Genomic DNA, 21,755 nt, shown 5'->3' on the forward strand with positions numbered 1-21,755 from the left:
TCTTGTGGTAAACAAATACCTCATAAGGATTTCCACTCTTACTGTCTTCCTTGCCTTGGCCCAGACCACGACGTCTCGGCCTGTGTCGCCTGTGCTCGCTTCAATAAGCGCACTCTCAGGCGCCGGGCGGAATTCGCTGAAGACTTTTTCGGCGATAAATTTGCTTATACAATGCCGTCGGAACTTCTGACATCGCAGACTCCTAAGAAACGAAAAGACCGGGACCAACATCCTCGACCCACGTCTTCCACCGACTCCACGCCGAAACCTACCGCGAGTGCTCCGGTTCCCCCTGAGGCGGTTATTTCACCGCTCTGAACCGAAGACACCGCATTACCGATACCTCCGATACCGGAGGCCACACCGACGCCAGTTATAGATTTTCCTCCGGATACTGAAACCGAGGAAATGCCCGAGACCATTGCTGTAGATAAGGTCACTCCTGCACGTGGAGCTGCTAGGCCTCCTATGGCCATGTCTATTAAGGCCTACACACGTGCTAAGGCAGCCAGCAAGACCAAGCACCTTACTGTTAAAGCCTTACCTCAGCCTACTCCTGAAACACAAATCATGACTATGGCCGCAGACTTAATTTCCATGATTAGAGGTTCACAGGCCCATCCTGAGAGAGGATCCCAGCCTCCTTCTGATAAGAGGCCCCGGGTTGAACCCTCTGACCCTATCCCTTCAGATGAAGATTCTGAGGACTCTGTTCACTCCGATGGCCAGGAAGAGCTCTTCCAGACCTATGAGGACTTGGATGCAGAGGATTCCATCCCCTCGGCCTCCCCTCTTGAGGATATTTCTTTTGGGGAAGTTCTGCATACCATGAGGGAACATTTTAAGTGGCAAGGCCAGGAATATTCTGATTCCAGAAAGCGCCTTCGAACCTTCCTTAAAAAGCCCCAACACAGGCCCCTGGCTATACCTCCGGTGCTTGATGTTTTGGATGACCTATACTCTGACTCCAGTGTTACCCCGGATACTCTTCCTCCTGCTCCAGCCAAGCCTGACAGATATTATAGGGTTCCAGAAACACATTCTCATTTCTTTAGGGCCCATGCTGTTGATTTAGAAACTATTTCTCAGGGACCTAAAGGGGTTTCAGCATCCACCTCCAAAAATCCTTTGCCTTCCAACAGGGAAGCTAGGTCATTAGAGAGATGGGGGAAAAAGGTCTACACCTCCACTACTTTATCTATGAGAGCTCTGAATTGCCTCTTTCATATGTTTCAATATCAGGATTACCTGTTAGATGATTTACAGAAAACATTGGCCTCTCCTGAACCTTTAGACAGGAAGTCTTTGCAGGAAGCTGTACATAATTCTCAGCAAGTCAGCAAGTCAGCAGTCACTTTCTGCAGTGTGGATATGATGCATTGGAAGCTTCATGTAGGGCAGCTATGACAGGGGGCGGTCATTCGTAGACATGCATGGTTAAAAGAACAACCTCTACCAGATCATGTTAAGGCAAAACATCTTGATGCACCCTTGGAAAAGAACAAGCTTTTTGGTGCTAATGCTAAAGATGTGTTAAAGTCCATCGAGGAAAAAGCAAAATCAGTTCAGACGGTCAAAGATTTCCTCCAGGTTCAGCCACCCAGATTCAGCAGGAATTGGCCTTCTAAAAACTGGTCCTTTCCTAACCCTGAAAGATTTCAAAGGAGTAAAAACAGGCGTGGCTGAGGAAGAGGACAATACAGAGGTTCTTACAGGGGACGACAATGGCAACCAGCAAACCAAAGAAGTGACTCAGGGGTCTCCCCTGCCCCACAGGGACAATCTCAATGACTTTCCTCTACTTCCGCTGACCAAGGAGCAAATAGAAGCTCCCTTGGGCGGAAAATTATCTCTGTTTTCAGACAATTGGCACAGATTGACAAAGGACAAATGGATTTTGGACATTATAGACCAAGGTTACAGGTTCCACTTTCATACCTTACCAAGAAAACAAGGCATGCCAAACCTACCACAAAACCAGAGGGCAGAGGCTATCAAGCAAATTTCTCTGCTTGCTCAGATCAAAGCAATAGAAAGAGTTCCACAACAAGAACAAGGACAGGGGTTTTACTCAAGTCTGTTCCTTGTTCCAAGAAAAGTAACTCAATGGAGACCAATACTGGATTTGTCCGCATTAAACACTTTTCTCATAGTACCAAAGTTCAGAATGCTGACTCTACAGCAACTCCATCCCATGCTGGGCAAGGGGTCTTGGCTGATTACTCTGGACCTCAAGGAGGCATACCTGCATGTCCCTATCAGACACAGCTGCAGAAGATACCTCAGATTTCTTGCAGGGCCAGAGCATTATCAATTCTCAGCATTGCCATTTGGCTTATCTACTGCGCCCAGAGTATTCACAAAATGCCTGGCTTCAGTAATTGCTCATTGCAGGCTCCAGGGGATCCAAATTTACCCGTACCTGGACGACTGCCTCATACAAGCGGACGACAAATTGATTTTGACAAAAACTTGAACTATGTCATACAATTGCTACAGGCTCTGGGATACACAGTCAACTTCCAAAAGTCAAGACTTCAGCCATCCCAGCAAATAACCTTCTTAGGAGCCAATCTAGACACAGCCTCTCAAATGGCTTACCTGACAGAAGACAAGCAAGAGAAGTTAACTCATTATTTCAAAGGTTTGGCAAAACTCCCCCAGATGACTGCAAGGAGATTCCTACAGGCCCTGGGTTACATGGCATCCTGCATTCTCCTGGTTCCATTAGCAAGACTACACATGAGAAAGCTTCAATGGTACCTAAAAAGCCTATGGTCTCAGCACAGCAACAACCTAGAGACAACCATACCGCTCATTCCATGCCTACAAAAGGAATTCCTATGATGGGCCTCGGTAAGCCAGGCAAACACAGGTATGTCATTCAAAAAACCTCAGATAACACAGACCATGACCACAGACGCCTCAGACCTTGGATGGGGGGGCGCACATGGAGGGCAGAAGTATACAAGGACAATGGTCTCCAAAGGAAACACATCTGCATATAAACCAAAAGGAAATGCTGGCAGTAATGCATGCCATCGAGGCCTTTCAACAACAACTTCAGCAAGGCCATCTACTGATACAGACAGACAACACCACTGTGATATGGTACATAAACAAGCAAGGGGGCACCCATTCTTACCCCCTTTGCAGACTGACAATGAATCTTTGGGAAAAATCACTGAGCCTAAACATACAGTTGCAATCCCAGTTTGTTCCAGGCAAGGACAATGTGCTGGCGGACAGCCTAAGCAGGAATTTCATAGACCCACACGAGTGGAGGTTACATCCGAAAATCTTCACACAACTCACCGCGACATGGGGCAGGCCAGAAGTAGACCTATTTGCCTCCCACCTCAACCATCATCTACAAAAATTCTGTTCAAGGACATATCATCCACAAGCTTGGAAAATAGATGCTCTTTCATTCAACTGGAACTTCCTAAAAATCTATGCATTCCCACCTCTGCCACTGATGACCACAGTATTACTAAAGATCAAAGCAGAGAGGCCCAAGGGGATCCTAATAGCTCCAGACTGGCCAAGACAACACTGGTATCCACTACTATGGAGCATATGTCGCAACAAAAAGTGGGCCCTTCCCCAGTGGCCCCTACTTTTGACTCAACACAACTTCAAAACAGTGCATCCAAACCTTCAGACGCTGCAGCTAACAGCCTGGGAGATCCCATGAATAACCTCAATCTATCTCTCTCCAAGGAAGTTCAGCGGATATTAACAGAAGCTCGAAGACCATCCACCAGAAAGGTTTACTTAGCAAAATGGAAGAGATTCAGCATTTGGAATACCAGCAAGGGACATGATGTATCATTATTGAACATCCCACTCATCCTGGAATATTTGGCAGATATGCTACAGAATGGACTCTCATATTCTTCCATAAAGATACATGCTTCAGCTATTTCAGCTAGATATAACACTGATCCGCCTATGTTTTCTCATCCTTTGTTAAGGCAATTCCTCAGGGGAATCAAGAACATTAAGCCACCAAGAAAGGCTCCAGTGCCAACTTGGGACCTCAACTTTGTCCTAGAAAAACTGACTCTACCTCCCTTTGAGCCAGCAGCTTAATTTCTCTCATGGAAGACAGCTTTCCTGTTGGCAATTACCTCAGCAAGAAGGGTTTCGGAACTACAGGCCCTAATGGCAATACCACCGTTCATAATCTTTCACAGAGACAGGATCTCATTAAGAACCAACCCTACTTTTATGCCAAAGGTGGTATCTAGGGTTTCTTTAAATCAAGCTATTCACCTGCCTACTTTCTTCCCCAATCCTGAGAGCAAAGGGGAAAGACTGTTGCATACCTTGGACATTCACAGACAACTTCGCTACTACCTGGACAGAACCAAGACCAGTAGGAAGTCTGATCAGCTTTTTGTAGCTTACACCCCTGGAGTACAAGGAAAAGCAATTTCCAAACAGACTATTTCAAAATGGATTGGACATTGCATCAGATTTTGTTATTCCTTCCATGGGAAGAATGTTCCAGCCAATGTCAGACCACACTCCACCAGAGCTACAGCCACCTCTACAGCATTCTTAAGAGGGGTGCCTACAAAAGACATTCTAGAAGCTGCTACATGGAGCTCCGTGCATACATTCTCCAAATACTACAATCTCCCTTTATACTCCAGATCCAGAGCAGGCTTTGCTTCGGCAGTCCTGCAGGGTTTGATTGCCACACCATCTCTTTCCTAGAGCATTCCTCCTCCCCCAGCTAAGCTATGGTATTCAACCCATATGTTATGACTGCAGTTGCATTCTTGAAGGACATAGTACAGTTTTGTACCTACCATAAATGTAGATGTCCGATAGATATGCAACTGCAGTCAGATTTTCCTTCCCTCCATACCCCACTATGCTTTGGGTCCACTCCTATCCCTGTTTCTCTTAGCTGGGGATATCTGTTATGGTGTATCTGTTTATTGCATACTTATTTGTCTGGAATCCTGTTTTTGTCTTCCAATTTGATTACAGCCTTCCTTGGAGGGCACCTGGCATCTGGGACAAGAAACACTGAAGAAAATGGCGTTGGCTGATGCTTATATACTCCAGCCGCTCTGACGTCGGAGAGAAATGCGACATCAGCCGACGTCGGACCCAGACTTTGGAATCCGCCCGACCGAGGGCTGCCTGAGGCAGGACAACCCATATGTTATGACTGCAGTTGCATATCTATCGGACATCTACATTTATGGTAGGTACAAAACTGTACTTTATTAATGATGATGATGATGGGATTAATACTGAGCATAACATCCCTTTAGAACCACCCCCCGAGGAGATCTCAGTGGTTAATGAACCAAAGGGAGGGGGGGGGCAAGGCAGTGTGAACTATGGATAATCGAACTACCAGAATTAGTGTGGGGGGGGGGGAGACCACAACAACAGCAACATTGGAGATTAGTGATGCCAATGTTTGCAACATTATTTCCAACTTTGGTAATGATTTTAAGGTGTACATTTACAGTAAGACCAATGTAACTGGTGAATGGGCAGAATTGTTTTCGAAAGGGCTTAAATATCTTGGCCAAGTTTGTTGACTGTTCAGTTAAACATGTGTTGGATGATAGGGACCTAATTATTAAAGACTCATGGGATTTCTTGTCCAAGATTAAACATGAAATGTACAACTAATGTCTTATATTGGTCACCATTGATGTGCGGGACCTCTTTTCTGTAATACCCCATGATGTAGGTATTGAATGGTTCTACTATTATTTATGTAAGCAGAACTCATTGAATCATGATACCATTCTTACCATCAGATCCTGTATGGAGTTGGTTCTGGACAATAACTTCATTTCCTTCGAGGGGCAAATATTCAGACAAGTGCAAGGGGTGGCTATGGGCACCTGTTGTGCACCGTCGTTTGCCAACATAGTACTTGCCGAGTGGGAGGACCTATATATTGTGAACGAGTTCAAGGACATGTGGGTACTGTATGGGTGGTACCTTGATGATTTGGTCTTATTTTGGCATGGTTGTGAAGATGATTTGGATAGATTTTTTACTTATATTAACACCACCACCACTTTTCTGAAGTTCGCCATGACCAAGGACCATGATATTTTGAACTACCTTGACGTGATCATCAGGAAGGATTATTCTAAGGGGAGATTCACCTCACATCTTTATAGGAAACCCATGTACTCCAACTATCTTTTGCACTTTGAGAGTTGGCACCCCTTGCACCAGAAGAAATCCCTTGTGAAGGGACAATGTGTTAGATTGGCCAGAATGGTGTCTGAGGATATTGATTTTCTTAGAGAGTGCGACCTCCTACTGGATATGTTACAGAAAAGAGGTTACCTCCCTCAATTTGTTAGAGACATAATAGGTGAGGTCCAACAAAAAAAGAACTAATGGGGTTTATAGAACATTATTGGACAACCCTCTGGGTCTAACCAGGCCCCTAGCAACTGAGAGAATGAACAACTATAGCAAGGCATTAGTGTTACCTTTCACTACTGATTGACATCAAAAGCATCATTTGTGATTGTTGGAATATGTTTCGTATTGATGATAATATCATTAATAAACTAGGTGAAAAACCCTGGTGGTGTACAAAAAGCGTACATCTTTCAAAGGTTTAGTTGAAAGAAAAAAGGTGGCATCTGGACTAAGTGGTACTTTCAAATGTGGAAGATGCACCCAGTGTTCTTTTGTGATTGATGCCAAATTTATTAAACTTGGGAATTTTGGTAAAATCTATACACATAAAAAGTACTATTGTTACACCAAGGAGGTTGTATATGTTGCATCCTGTACAGGTTGCCACTGTTACTATGTGGGTTAGACTGTCCGAGCTTTAAGACAACGGATCTATCAACACAGCTATGATATTAGCAAACCTAGGGAGGCCAACGCCTTATTTAAGCATATTAAATTATATCCCACACTCTGTTTCAAGTTTTTGTATTAGAGCAGGTCAACTTGGGTACAAGGGTGGACCTGTCGATGATGGTCTTGGATTTTTAGAGCTCAAGTGGCAAATAAGGTTAAATGCACGTGTGCCACCTGGGCTCAATGATATAATTTCTATTAGTTCCATGTTAAAACTAAAAGCTGTTTTTTTTATGTAATGTTTTTAACATATGCTCTATTTTTGGGGGATCAGTGGATCAATAATTCAGTTGTATTATTTTAGTGGGGTGGTACTTTTTTAGTATGGAATGATATTTTTTAATAACAGGAAATTACGTACTTTTTTAGCAGGAAATGACATTTTTAGCAGGAAATTACATCTTTCTTGTTTGACTAATTGTTGAGTAGGGCAGGCTATTTAAATCAGCATTGTGTGTGTCATGTAGATCTTCATAGTGCATACAGCTGCAGTCATAACAGATGGGTTATCCTGCTGTCAGGCAGGTCCTCTGTCGGCCGAATTCCAAAGTCTAGGTCCGGCGTCAGTTGTCGTTGCTTCTTCCCTGACGTCAGTGCGGCAGGGGTATAAAAGAGGCAGCCAACGCCATTTTCTTCAGTCTTTCTTGCCGCACGGTGCCCGTAGCAGAAGCAGTTCGCAAGTGCCGGTCGGCCAGCTCCTGAGATTTACGAAAGTATTTCAGCCGAAGTCTTCTTGAAAGCTAAGTACCCGTTGAAACTTTTCTTGCCTCAGACCGATGTCAGACAAAGTTAATAATTGCATTTCATGTGGGAAGCAAATACCGCATAAGGATTTCCACTCTTTCTGTATACCTTGCTTAGGCCCAGACCACGACGTCTCGGCCTGCCATTTTTGTGCTAGATTCAATAAGCGCACTATTAAGCATTGGGCGGAGTTCACCCTTCACTTTTTTGGCAAAAAATTTAATTATATTATGTCGTCGGATACTCCGACTCCAGCTTTGAGCAAAAAATGCAAAGATAAGGACCGACATACGAGATCCGCACCACCTACTGAAACCACGCTAAGGCCGACTACCGGTTCTCCGGTACTCAGCGAGGTGCCTACGCAGCCCCTGAGTACCGATGACAATGCATTACCGGTGTCTTCAGTACCCGAGGTCGCAGACTCCTCGGCCCCCATTCCTACTACAGATCCCGACGCCACTCCTGGCGGGGAAACTCAGAATTTAGACAGGCCTGCCATTTCTCAAGGGGTCTTCAGGCCTTCCTCCTTCTCCATTAAAGCCTTCACTAAATCTAAAGCAGCCATAAAATCCAAAAAACAGGTTCCTCGGACCCCCTCTCAAGACACCATGCCTAAAAAACAGATGCTTAAAATGGCTGAGGATTTGATTACTCTTATCAGGGGTTCTCAACCCCCCTCTGACAAAAGGCCCAGATTAGAGGAAGACTAACCTTCCTCAGATTAAGCTTCTATTACCTCAGAACTATCTGAGGACCAGGATTATGCCTATTCTCCATTCGAAGATTCTGATGCAGAGGAGTCTATTCCCTCGGTCTCCCCCCCTGAGGACTTATCTTTTGGGGAAACCCTGCATACATTGTGGGAACACTTTCACTGGGAAGGCCAAGATTACTCGGATTCCAAGAAAAGGCTCAGGGAATTTCTTCTGCTCCCCCAGCATAGGCCTCTGGCTATCCCTCCTGTTTTAGATATACTGGATGATGTGTACACAGAAGCCAGCCTTAATCCTGAGTCTTTGCCTCCAGCTCCTGTTAAACCAGACAGGTATTACCGGGTTCCTGATTCTCACCAGTTCCTATATAAAAGCCATACTGCTGACCCAGAAACAATTTCACAGGGTCCCAAGGGAATTGAGGCCTCTACTGCTAAAAATCCATTACCTTCAGAGAGAGATTCCAGAGCTTTAGAAAGGTGGGGGGGGGAGGTGTACACCTCGGCCACTTTAACCATGAGGGCATTAAACTGTCAGTTCCATATGTTAAAGTATCAACAGTTTTTGATATCTCAGCTGAAAAGCAAGATGACACAACCAGAACAACCAGATTTAAAAGAGTTGCAGGATTTGTTGCATGGTGCAGAGCAAGTGGGTAAACATACCTTGCAGTGTGGTTTTGATGCTTTAGAGGCCTCATGTAGAGCTGCTGTTATGGGGTCTGTTATACGTAGGCATGCTTGGCTCAAAGAGCAAACCTTACCAGATCATGTCAAAGCAAAATTATTAGATGCACCTCTTCAAAAAGATGTATTGTTTGGTGTTAAAGCTGAGGAGGTGCTAAAGAAAATGGAGGAAAAAGCGAAATCAATGCAAACAGTGAAAGATTTCCTGCAGGTACAGCCACCACGTTTCAGCAGAAACTGTCCTTCAAAAAACTGGTCCTTTCCAGCCACGGACAGACCTCAAAGGGGCAGATACAGGCGCCCAAGGGGCAGAGGGCAACCTCAAGGATCTTTCAGAGCCAGACAGTGGCAAGCACCAACCCCAAGAGGTGGAGAAGATAGATCACTGTCTTTTAGAAAACAGACACAATGACTTCCCCCTACACCTGCCAAGCAAAGCTTTAATGGCAGCACCTTTGGGCGGAAAACTGACATTATTCTCAAAAAATTGGCATATTGTTACAAAAGACAAATGGATTCTGGACATTATAGACAGAGGCTACAGGTTCCACTTTCACACCCTTCCAAAAATGAGAGGCATGCCAAACCTGCCACAAAATCAAAGGGCAGAGGCACAAAAACAAGTTTCAGCTCTCATGGACATGAAAGCAATTCAAAAGGTACCTGCAAAAGAACAAGGTCAAGGGTTTTATTCCAGACTATTCCTGGTACCGAGGAAAGACAAAGATTGGAGACCTATCTTAGACCTATCCATCCTAAACACATATCTACAGGTGCCAAAATTCAAGATGCTCACATTACAGCAGCTTTTTTCCATGCTGGGCAAGGAGTCTTGGCTGGTAACACTGGACCTCAAGGAGGCATACCTGCATGTCCCTATCAGACAAGATTGCAGAAGATACCTCAGATTTCTTGCAGGTTCAACCCATTACCAATTCTCTACATTGCCCTTTGGCTTATCTACTGCGCCCAGAGTGTTTACGAAATGCCTGGCATCAGTAATCGCCTCCTGCAGACTACAAGGGATACAAATCTACCCATATCTGGATGACTGCCTGATCCAAGCGGACAGCAAGGACATACTACTGCAGCACCTGGCGTTTGTAATAAAACTGTTGAACTTCCTGGGATACACAGTCAACAAAAAGAAATCAAAACTAATACCCTCTCAACAAATAATTTTCCTGGGTGCCAGCATGGATACAACCACCCAGATGGCCTACCTCACGCCAGACAAGCAAGGGCAACTGTCTCAATACTTCAGAAAAATGGCAACTTACACCAGGCTAACTGCAAGGAAAATCCTGCAGGCTCTGGGATTCATGGCATCTTGCATCCTACTAATCCCATGTGCAAAGCTGCATATGAGGAAACTTCAATGGTACCTGAAAAACTTATGGTCTCAACACAGCCACAGCTTGGAAACAATTATCCCACTCATTCCATGCCTTCAAAAGGAGTTTTTGTGGTGGACTCAAGCTTGCCAAAGAAACACAGGTCTTCCTTTCTGTGTACCTCAAGCAACTCAAATCATTACAGCAGACGCCTCAGACTACGCCTGGGGAGCACACATGACAGATCAGTGCATTCAGGGAAAATGGACCTGAAAAGAGAAGCACCTTCACATCAACCAAAAGGAAATGCTAGCCGTGCAAAAGGCTATTATGACCTTCAAAGACCTACTGCATCCAGGCCAGCTGCTGATAAGGACAGACAACACCACAGTGATGTGGTACATAAACAAACAGGAGGGAACTCATTCATACCCCCTGTGCAGGCAAGCCATGACCCTATGGAACACAGCACTGGAATTGCAAATTCAACTGCAGGCACAATTCCTGCCAGGGAAGGAAAACACACTGGCAGACAACCTAAGCAGAAATATGACAGATCCACACGAATGGAAGTTGCATCCTCAACTTTTCACAAAGATAACTCAGGCATGGGGACAGCCAGACATAGATCTCTTTGCTACCCACAGAAATTGCCAGTTGAAAAAATTTTGTTCAAGGACCTATCATCCACAGGCCTGGAAAGTGGACGCACTTTCATTCAATTGGGCAACATTGACAGCCTATGCCTTCCCGCCTCTTCCTCTGCTGCCCAAAGTTCTATTAAAAGCCAGAGCAGAGAGGCCAAAAATGATTCTCATTGCTCCAGACTGGCCAAGACAACACTGGTATCCGCTCCTGAAGAGCCTGACACATTCCCCACCATGGATCCTACCTATAGTCCCCCTTCTGTTGTCCCAGCACAACTACAAAACCCTTCACAGCCATCTCAAAACTCTAAATCTAGCTTCATGGAGAATTCCTTGGTTTCCCAACAGTTCCTCCTCTCCAAGGAGGTGCAGGATGTCATCTTGGAGGCCAGAAGACCTTCTACTAGAAAGGCTTACTCCGCCAAATGGAAACAATTTTGTGCCTGGAATCAAGAAAAGGGACAGAATCCTTGGGTAATAAATATACCTCAAATTTTACAGTACCTAGCTGAGATGTTAAACAATGGACTTTCCTTCTCCTCCATGAAGATCCACGCTTCAGCCATTACTGCACAATACAACACAGATCCTCCATTATTCTCTCACCCTCTCTTAAGGCAGTTCCTCAGAGGGACAAAGAATTTAAAACCCCCAAGGAAACCACCAGCCCTGCTTGGGACCTCAACTACGTATTGGAAAAGCTGACCCTTCCTCCCTTCGAGCCAGCTTCTTCAACAGAGTTACAGTACTTGTCATGGAAAACGGCCTTTCTTCTGGCTATCACCTCAGCACGCAGGGTTTCAGAGCTACAGGCCCTCATGGCTGTGCAACCATTCATCATTTTCCATCAGGACAGAGTTTCCTTACGAACCAATCCTACCTTTATGCCAAAGGTAGTATCCAGTGTAGCTTTGAATCAGACTATCCACTTACCTACCTTTTATCCTAATCCACAAAACAAAGGCGAAAGACTACTACAATCCTTGGTTATTCACAGACAACTTCGTTACTACTTGGACAGAACAAAGCCATTCAGGAAATCTGAGCAACTCTTTGTGTCCTATGCTGTAGGTGCTCAGGGAAAGGCTCTTTCCAAACAGACAATTTCAAAATGGATAGCCCACTGCATATGCTTTTGTTACTCATTTCATGGAAAAACTGTGCATGCATGCATCAGATCCCACTCCACCAGAGCCACAGCTACCCCTGCAGCCTTCCTCAGGGGGGTCCCTACCAAGGACATTTTGGAAGCAGCCACCTGGAGTTCAGTGCACACTTTCTCCAAGCACTATCACCTCCCACTATACTCAAAATCTAGAGTGGGCTTTGCCACAGCAGTCCTGCAGGGCATCCTAGCTCCACCTAGTTCCACTTAGTGCCTACCACCCTTACTTAGCTTTGGGATTCTACCCATCTGTTATGACTGCAGCTATATGCACGATGAACATAGTACAGTTTTGTACCTACCATAAATGTAGATGTTCGAGTGCTCATACAGCTGCAGTCCAGGTTTCCCTCCCTCCATCCCCTCTTAGGACAGGCCTTATGACAAACACTTTTCATATAACCTTTTTGGGGTATTCTTTTATGGTGTATTTGCTTGCAACTACTGTTTTTGATTTATCAACATTGCATCTTTGCATAACATTATGTTTGCCTTCCTTCTGGGGGCACCTGACATCTGGGGCAAGAAAAACTGAAGAAAATGTCGTCGGCTGCCTCTTTTATACCCCTGCCGCACTGACAACCGACGCCGGACCTAGACTTTGGAATTCGGCCGACCGAGGACCCGCCTGACAGCAGGATAACCCATCTGTTATGACTGCAGCTGTATGAGCACTCTAACATCTACATTTATGGTAGGTACAAAACTGTACTTTCTAAAGAAGTCAGTTTTATGTACTTTTGACGAAAGCGCTAAACTCTTATCGTGGTGGAATAAAACTGTTTGATCTTTATTTTTGGTGCAGTGCTCTTGGTTATTTACTCCATTCAGCTTTTTCCGGGTTTGAATATTTTCGTTTTTCTTACATTATTTACATACATATATACACACACACACATATATATATATATATATATATATATATATATATATATGTATATATACAGAAAGAAAAAAATCAGGGAGTTCGGAGGATAGGTAGTTGATGAATGAAATAATGGGCAACACAGATGGAACATTGTGGTGAGTATATAACTTCTTTATCTGATATTGTTTGTGTATGCACAAGCACAAAAATGAATCCTCTCCCCAGTGACCCCTTCTGCAGTCTGTCCTACTGTGCACAAGCACCAGTGTGCAGCATTTCCATCGACAACCCCTTCAGCAGCCTTCCCAAGTATGCACAAGAACCAAAATTAAACATTCCCCCCCAGTGACCCCTTCATTAGTATATCCGAGCTGCTGGCTGCCATAAATAAACCACATTTTCCTTAATTATCTCTGTAAAAAATACTTCCTACTATCTCAATTAAATAAACTTGAGTGGAATTTACAAAACAATTTTTTTTTTTAAACAAAAAACAAAGGTCATTTTGTACATTTAGACTATCTCTGAGAGAAAGCAAAGTGCCACAAATGGTCTGTGGGCACATAACCCATGTAAACAAACACTTTCACATACACATATATTAAACACACCAATTAATGAAGTATGTATATATACATATGCAACTGATCATGTCTTGGTCACTCTCAGCCCAAAAAGATGTATATAACCATCATGTGAGTCCACCTACAAAGTGAAGCATCAGGGGAGATGTGTGGTACAAGTGATACAAGTGGCAGGCAGAAGGGGAATGGATTAAGATGGACTACTGCCCGGAGCTGGAGCTTTGGCAGTAGGTGAAAAAGTGCTAACTAGATATAGTGCACCTTACCGCGCTTCATAAGTGTACTCAGCTGGACAGTTCCTAGGACTAAAGACTGTTGATCAACAGTGAGAGTCATAAAATCTAGTTCTGTGTAGAGTTTTTCAATTTGCAATGCGTATAACTACTACTACAATCCAAAGTAAGTGATTCTAGAATGCCAAATATCGTCTGTGGAGCACAACAGGCAAATATTTGTTCCAGTTCAAATAAACCATGTATCGTATGTGTATATTATTATTCAAATGATACTAATAAACATAAGTATAAGTCTGATTACTGCATTAAAATCTATGTTCTCAAGAGCAAGTATAATTTCAGTGGTGCAAAAGGTAGCATACTCTGCACTGGTGCAGAAGACTGGGCTCTATTCTATTCTATTCTTTGAATGAGATATTAAAGTGAGGTGCCATCTGCTTGTAGCTCCGGAGGACCAGAAAGATGTAAAAGATAGAACTGCTCCTGTTAAACAGTGCATAAAGTTTCCTGATGCCTTGGTCAGATTTCTTCTAGTAGTATAAATACCACATTGGGTCTCTCCTGAATAGAGGCTACTAGCCTACTGGGAATAACCCAGTCAGCAAAAGGATAAATACAATAAAATAAAAGAAGATACTACCTGAAGATAGATGCCACAGAAAGAAAATGTAAGGAATTAGCCTGTTATGAAGGAAATGATGCATATAAGAGCATTATTGATGAAGCTGAGTTCATAACTACATAGGATGGCACACAGCAGCTTTTGCTTTGGACAACTGGTATCTGGAGAATTTCACCTCGGCTACCTGTTAAAGAACATTCATGCAAGAAAGTTTACTTCAGATGTAAAGTCCATTGCCGGGTATCTGATCATTCTGTTTTTATTTATACTTCAGACATATATTAAACTGATGGACCCTAACTGTAATTCCTGAGGTTTGGTGTTTAGTTCCCCAAAACCTGTCAAGGATAGAGTGCTTTTCACCTTTCAGTTAAATGCATTACTTTTATGAGTCAGACTCTGAATTCAGAAAACGACGACAATAAAATAATGCAAAGCATATTCTATAATGGTACAGTTTATACATATTAATCTAGCAGAAATAACATTGATTCTTACAGAAAATAAACAAAACAGAGCACTCTAAAGGTATAAGACCCACACGTTTTCTACAGGCTTCAAGTTTACTAGAAAAGCATGGGTCTAACATGAAATAAGGGCAGTATCTTTGCCACTATTGTTAATAGCTTAATAGCTGAATGAATAATGCTATGCTAAATTTATGCATAGGACATTCTCGGATACTAATAAAATGTGATAAACAAAGGGCGATCTGGAAAAAAAATGAACAAAGGGAGATCTGGAAAAAAAATGAACATAAAAATTTTCGGACACAGTTTCACCTTTCAAGAAACAAACGTGCATGTTATTTTAGCAAGGTGCAGAATACATTTTGTTCCAAAATGCTCTCTATAAATTAGTGGCTTGCTGTTCTTGCTATGTTCTGTTACAACTGTGCAAATTTAAAAATAAATATTTTAACAGATGTTATACTGCAGCGGTGGTGGTGCTGCGGTAGCGTTGTCGCCTCACAGTAAGACGCTGACCGGTTCGACTCTCAGCTAGAGCGTCTTCTGTGTGGAGACATGCGTGAATGGGTGTACCTTCATTGAAGGTTGTGCGTTAGGGCTGGCAACTCAGCACGTAAAAATCAACTGCCAATCATTAGCGGACCGGAGTTCCGCTGTGGCGACCCCTAACCGGGAAAAGCCGAAAGACGCAACAACATACTGCAACAGCCCAATCCACCCACCACACAGCACTGGTTTCCAAAGTCAACTTCCTTCAGATAAGTTTGAAAAGTTTTATATACTACTCCTTTTTTATTTTACCTTTATCAGACTTAGCTAACTAAAGTTCTGACAGTGCAAACAGAAAACTGGACGGAGCTACAAAGTTCATGAGCTGCTGCCCACATTATGATACCCACTAATGTAGTATTTGGAAGGAAAAGGGTGACATTATTTAAGGTTTCTGTTGGTAAGCAACACAATAGTTTATTATTGAAGTGTTTGCATGGGAAAAGGAGTGGTTAAAACATGAAATATTTTACAGCGATTTAATGTATTCGTACTCCCTCCGTGTCCGCTACTACTGTCCAAGCATAATATGGCCTTACTTGTTGCAGTTGAGTTGAATCCTCTGTAATATCCACTCGGCTTCTGAATTGACAAAGCATCCATTTTACTAGATTCTATTCAGCTCTTGGCGCACACGCACGAAGTAACGTTTTCCATTAACGGTCAAATATCCGTACCCTCCCCCAGCTATGCCACTGGCCAGGACACGACTCTGTACATGTCCGCAATGATCTGTGTATGCTGATGGTGGATATGGCATGACTTTAGTGACCATCGATTGATTATTATTTTATGCACCCCAGTCCACTCAAGGAGCAGAGACCCACCAGGACAAGGACCTTCTTCCGATTATTGCACCTGTCAGTGCCTTTGATATTTTTCAGTGAAACGTGCTCCTCCAAAAGTAACTGTTTTAGTGCAATTTGATTACCTCCTACTTCTTACTTACATAGTTTTGTGAGGTAAAAGTTTATTTTCTGTGTAAGATTGCAGTCTGTTCTGGGGGTAAACTTGTTTCTGTGGGGAAAAAAAAAATTTGCAAGGGCAGGATGCATGTGTAGGTGTACAGGAACAACACAACCGGATTTGTAAAGTTTATTTTTATGTTGTGGAACAACTAAGTTTTTCAAGTTTTATGCTGTGGGACAGCTATTGTTTTCAAGTTAAAGTAAATAGACAGTTTGCACATGATATGGAGGGACAACCGTTTCCTTTGAACAGTTACAGATATTCCGCACCTTATTCCTTTTTTTTTTTTTTTTGATTGGACTCGAGCAACAGTGGAATGGTACATAAACAAATAGGTTGGAACATCGTTCGACCACTTCTTCTGAGTTTCCAATGCACACAAGGACATGCAGGCAGGGGAAGGGAAAAAACAGATTAAAAAAATGTAAAAGCTTACCTTAGGAAACAGAGAAAAAGGCCAAACTGAACGGGGACTTTTTGATGTGCAATACGTAAAATCATTGAGTGCAGAAAATAAAATAGAGGATCCAGTAGCAGGTGCAATATCCAATTCTTTGAAAAAATAAATGAAATACCTGCTGCTGGACCCTCTTTTTATTTGGAGAAAAACAAAAGAAATTATTTGGGGGTTGGCGTTATGCAAGTGGTGGCTTGGATTGCAAGAATCCGATTGGCTGCCACCACTTTCTTTATCAGGAACTATATTCATTTGAATGTGACCTTAATGTAAAAACACTCTATCTCGTAACTACAGAAGGTAAATTGCAAATACAGTTACGATTTCAGTGTGTTTTACATTAAGGTGAAGTACAATTCTGCAGTTAAGTTTGTCTCACTTGTGGAAGGCACTCGGGGGGGGGGGGGGGTAACTGCTTACAATTTGTATCTTCTCATGACGTGCTTGGGTTTAAGTGCACAGATGCCATGAGAAGGTACTTACTTTATGTTAATGAGTTCAAAAAGTACAGTTGGGTGTACCCATCAGAGTCCCAAGGAAGGGAGTATACTCTCTTCCTCTCAGATTCTACATCTGCTGAAGGTAGGCCACTCATCCTGTTTACAATTGTGTCTCCAGTGGTCCTCCCATACTGCCCTTTACAGTTGAGTTTCCCACTTCTTGTCCTCTCTCTCTTCCTTTACTCGGTCTGTAGTCCAATGATCCACACCATCTGCAACATCCATAGTTTTGATATTTATTGCACAACCTACAGCTAATAGATGCTTTCCCACATTTAAAGGAGTAATATGAGTGCAACAGCCAATTGCGTATCCACCATTTTAAGTTCCAGATCTCCTTCACTAACACTGATTTAAAAATCTTGATGAAAATGTCAGGTTAAAGCAGAGTGTGGTTAAAGTGAGACCAGATAAATGGGAGTCTACTGTACTGCCATCAGCCTCCAAGTCAGCAGTTACTGAATGATAGAAGAGTGAAGATTCGTCTCGCAGATGAGGGGGAATACTTTCAAAAGGGAGGAGCCTTGATGAATTAGTTTTATACAGATGGGTTCTAAAATGGGTCTGTTGCCAAAGAGAAAAATGAAAGTTCAGACTTTCTGGAAGGATTAATGATTTGCCCGGGTAGAAAGTGGGAGAGGAGTTTTGTAGATGTACAGACATTATTACATTGTCCTTTTTACTTGTGGGCTTCACCTTTCTTTTTGGAACCTCCTTGCCATTGCTTTTTACACATTTTCTTAATTAGCAACCTGATATGTTATGCTTTTTGAAAAAAGTTGTAGAGGTAACACTAAACCCCTTGACAGACTTGGAGAAGGAAGGCTGAAAAATGTGAGAGATTCCTTGAACCAACTAACCTCTCTCATCACATTTTGTAAGGACTCTGCAGTAGGTATCTTAGGGAGAATTTAAAATTTCAGATTTTATATCATCAGAAAGGTTTCGAGTACACATTTGAGCAAACCTCCTCATAACTTTTGCATTGGCAGCAGCCCTGGAAGTGACATCAGCAGAATCATGAGTGCATTTCAAAACAAGGTTTTTCCTCAGAAGATGATTCAGATACACTAATATTCCTCATGTTCTCAAGAGGCAAGCAGAAACTTTAGCAAACACACAAGCTTGACAGTTGAGAGTTCTAAAAACTAATATTGCAGACGAATATACTTTTTTTTCCCAAATCCATCAAAAGCTTTCCTGTCCTTGTCAGAAGGGGAGGGATTGATGTTGACCAGATGTGCAACAGCTGGGTTCAGCAGAGAAATAGCTGCTGGGTCTGATGGATTATTGTATAAAAACGTATAAGATTAAGGAACTTTATACAATCTCTCTTCTGTTTTGGGAGCAGCAGGCTGTGTCTCAAGCAACTTACAGGAGGAAATTGTGTAGGTTCAGGAAAATCAATTTGCAGTAAACCATACCACTTATTCAGAGGTAGAGATGTAACTTAATTTTCCCACTGAGACAACTGAATCGTTCTAGAAATAATTCTAATTTCTGAAAACAAGAATCTTTCAATGGGCCTGACTTTCCTCAAATTCTGATAATCTGATTCAGGAGCCTGAAGAGAAAATACAGTTACCATGAAAATGTAGAATGAAGATGAAAACGGGAATGTCACTTGGCTGCTTCCCGTACTGCCAACCTTAAGTACTGTGTGTGTTCTGTGCAGTGAATGCCGTGGTCCATTTGCACATATGTGGGTGACGTTTCGACTAGAGATCGTGGTACAGTGCGTATCTGGAAATTACCCATTTCCCTGCTGTAGTGCGATCTCTGAGTTGGAATATATAATTTGCAGGGTGTGGGGGAGGGCAGGGAGTCTTACCCCCCTGCTAAAAACGTTAAGTCACGTGATTAACAGTAATGAACTGCAAAACAAAATGTTGAAAGTACGAATGCAATTTTGTCGCTAAATGCACTGATATTCTGACCTAATTAATATGCAGGAAGTGGGTGTTTGGACATATTGCACGGATTATGTTGCATTGTTCGCACTTTTGAGAGTAAACCGAAAATACAGTTGTCCCTTTGCAATCATTTTGAAATTCAAAGTCTTGAGACCTCTTAAACCTATTCTGAGTGGGAAGGGTCAAAAGCCTGATCTATACCTTGTGTAAAAAATCAATCCTTTCCATGTCTCCCAAGTTTTTGCTTCCTTTTTGAAATCATTGTCTAAAGAAGCAGACCCAGTTTTCTAGATGAAATCTCTTTAGTGGCAGGTTATCTATTCTGGTTAGATGGAAAAAGTAATTCCTTGCACCTTTTTCCAGGACCAACAGTAGTAGTTCTCCCTTGCTCACCAAGTGCACACTAACAGCCACAGAAGTCCTACATAAGCCCCTGGTTCACAGTGGGTTATAGGGACTACAACAGTGGGTTTACGGAACGTGGCTGTTGGCAAGGGAAGAAGATTGCTAACATGAATTTGTATTCCATCAAAAAACACTATTACTGAGCTTAAATTGTTTTGGGAGTAGCAACATGAGTTGCAGTATAAGGATGGATCAGGGTGGCCAAGGAAGGAATATGTAGCAAAAAAATAAGTATTTCTGAAGAAATACATGAAGATGCTTGGTACGGAAGATCTGAATTCAGTATTAGGGTATCAGAAAGTGTTAACATGTTCCCAAAGGTACACTAATAGGATATCATTTTTGTTTCATGGGAGCATGTATATTTAATTGAAAGCTTTGACAGTGATCCCAATAACTGTTTCATAGCAAAACTAAAATAAAAATACAGATAGCAAAAATGAGACACTTTAAGGAGAGGCAGTTAAGTAAAGGGTAGTGGATGAGGAAAAATAACCATAGAACCAATAGAGGTATTGGAGGTACACTGGAAATTTTATGATCATTTATATAAAGCAAAAGAGAGCCAGTGAGTGGGATTAACTGAAAGTGGAGTTTAAAAATAGGCTAGAAATGAGAGAGAGAGAAATAGGAAGCAAGTAATAGGACTTAGAGGGCTAACAGAAGTTGCAGTATTGCAGAATATGGAGTATCTGACAGAATAAGAAATGGAAGAGAACAACTGTAGAGTGCTGAAGGCAAAATAAGGGAGTGTTTAGAGTAAAATGCATGAATTTAGAAAGTTGCTGTTAACAGTTTTTAATAACCAGAGAGCACAAAATATTTAGCAGTGACTTAGGCAACAGAAATTAGAAAGAATTGCGCCAAACTTACGGAGCCTGTGACAAGTAAAATAACCAGAAATCCTATAGAGGTGTTAGATATGTTTTGAAATATTTTATGAAAATGTGTATAAAGCACAGAGGAGTATGAAAACTATGAAAAGGCACAAATGTAAATGTTTATGGAAGACTTAATTATGCCAAGTTTAGAAGATCCATCCATCCATCCACAACCACCTTTTCCCAATTTTTGCCCATTGTGTCGGGGTGTCACTTTAACATTGACAAACATCTAGAGCCAGGGTTTACACCACCAGGTGCAAGCCCTGCCAGAGTTGTTCCTCCATACCAGAAACTTGCATACACACTTACACTCATGGCCAGTTTATTGTGTCCAGTCCACCTACTGCATGTCTTTGTAATGTGGGAGAAAACTGGAACCACCGGAGGAAACCCACGTGAACACAGGAGGATGTTAATGAGGTTCAACAATTAGTAGCCAAGATAGGAAGGGATGAGATAAAATTGATGCATAGTTAATAGGAAAGTCTGGGAACAAATGGTATTACTGTAGAAGTCTGGAAGCTAAGAGGGAAGTATGTAATAAAGATCTGGAAGGTTTTGTTTGACAGTGTTTTAAAAGGGGGAAACATCAACAGCTTGGGGAAAAATGCAGGGATGGGTGAAATGCTGAATTTATGGGCTAGGTATGTTATCTTGATCTACCACATTACACCATGGGGTATGCTAGCAGGAGGTAACATGCCTATGAGCACAGAAACTAAAATGGAAAAAAAAATAGTCGAGTTGGGGATTCCTTGCACCTTGATAGGTTACGCTAACAGTGTACTCACTGATGAGAACTCGCAGATCAGTTGATATGGTTTTAATACCAATCTGTTGCAAAGTGTGCACACACATGTGATTTGTTTGTTTACTGGTTAGGTGATCTGGTCCAAGGGCTTGTTTCAGCCAAGACTTGACCCAGGCCACAAGCTGTGTACAATAAATGAAGGGATACATACATTGTAAGAATTACATATACATCAACTGATTGTGAAAACATAATACAGCCAGTCTTATTTCTTATTCCTAAAACTGAAATTGCAAGTAAAATACAAATGGTTAAAATAGGTAAGTGTAGCAGTTTTTAGGAAAGTTAACGGTGGAAAATGTAGCAGGGCGGTGCACACTGG

At 42.4% G+C, this 21,755-nt stretch overlaps 1 protein-coding gene across 1 annotated transcript in view; it reads left to right on the top strand.

Annotated features, from left to right (window-relative positions):
- The window catches only part of TRIO (trio Rho guanine nucleotide exchange factor), a 5,137,669-nt gene that overhangs the window by 2,908,602 nt on the left and 2,207,312 nt on the right, over positions 1 to 21,755 (top strand). The gene's annotated exons all lie outside the window — the stretch shown is intronic.

Source organism: Protopterus annectens, chromosome 3.part0 (assembly GCF_019279795.1).
Source record: "Protopterus annectens isolate FY-2018-M chromosome 3.part0, PAN1.0, whole genome shotgun sequence".
In the NCBI taxonomy this organism is placed as follows: Eukaryota; Metazoa; Chordata; order Ceratodontiformes; family Protopteridae; genus Protopterus; species Protopterus annectens.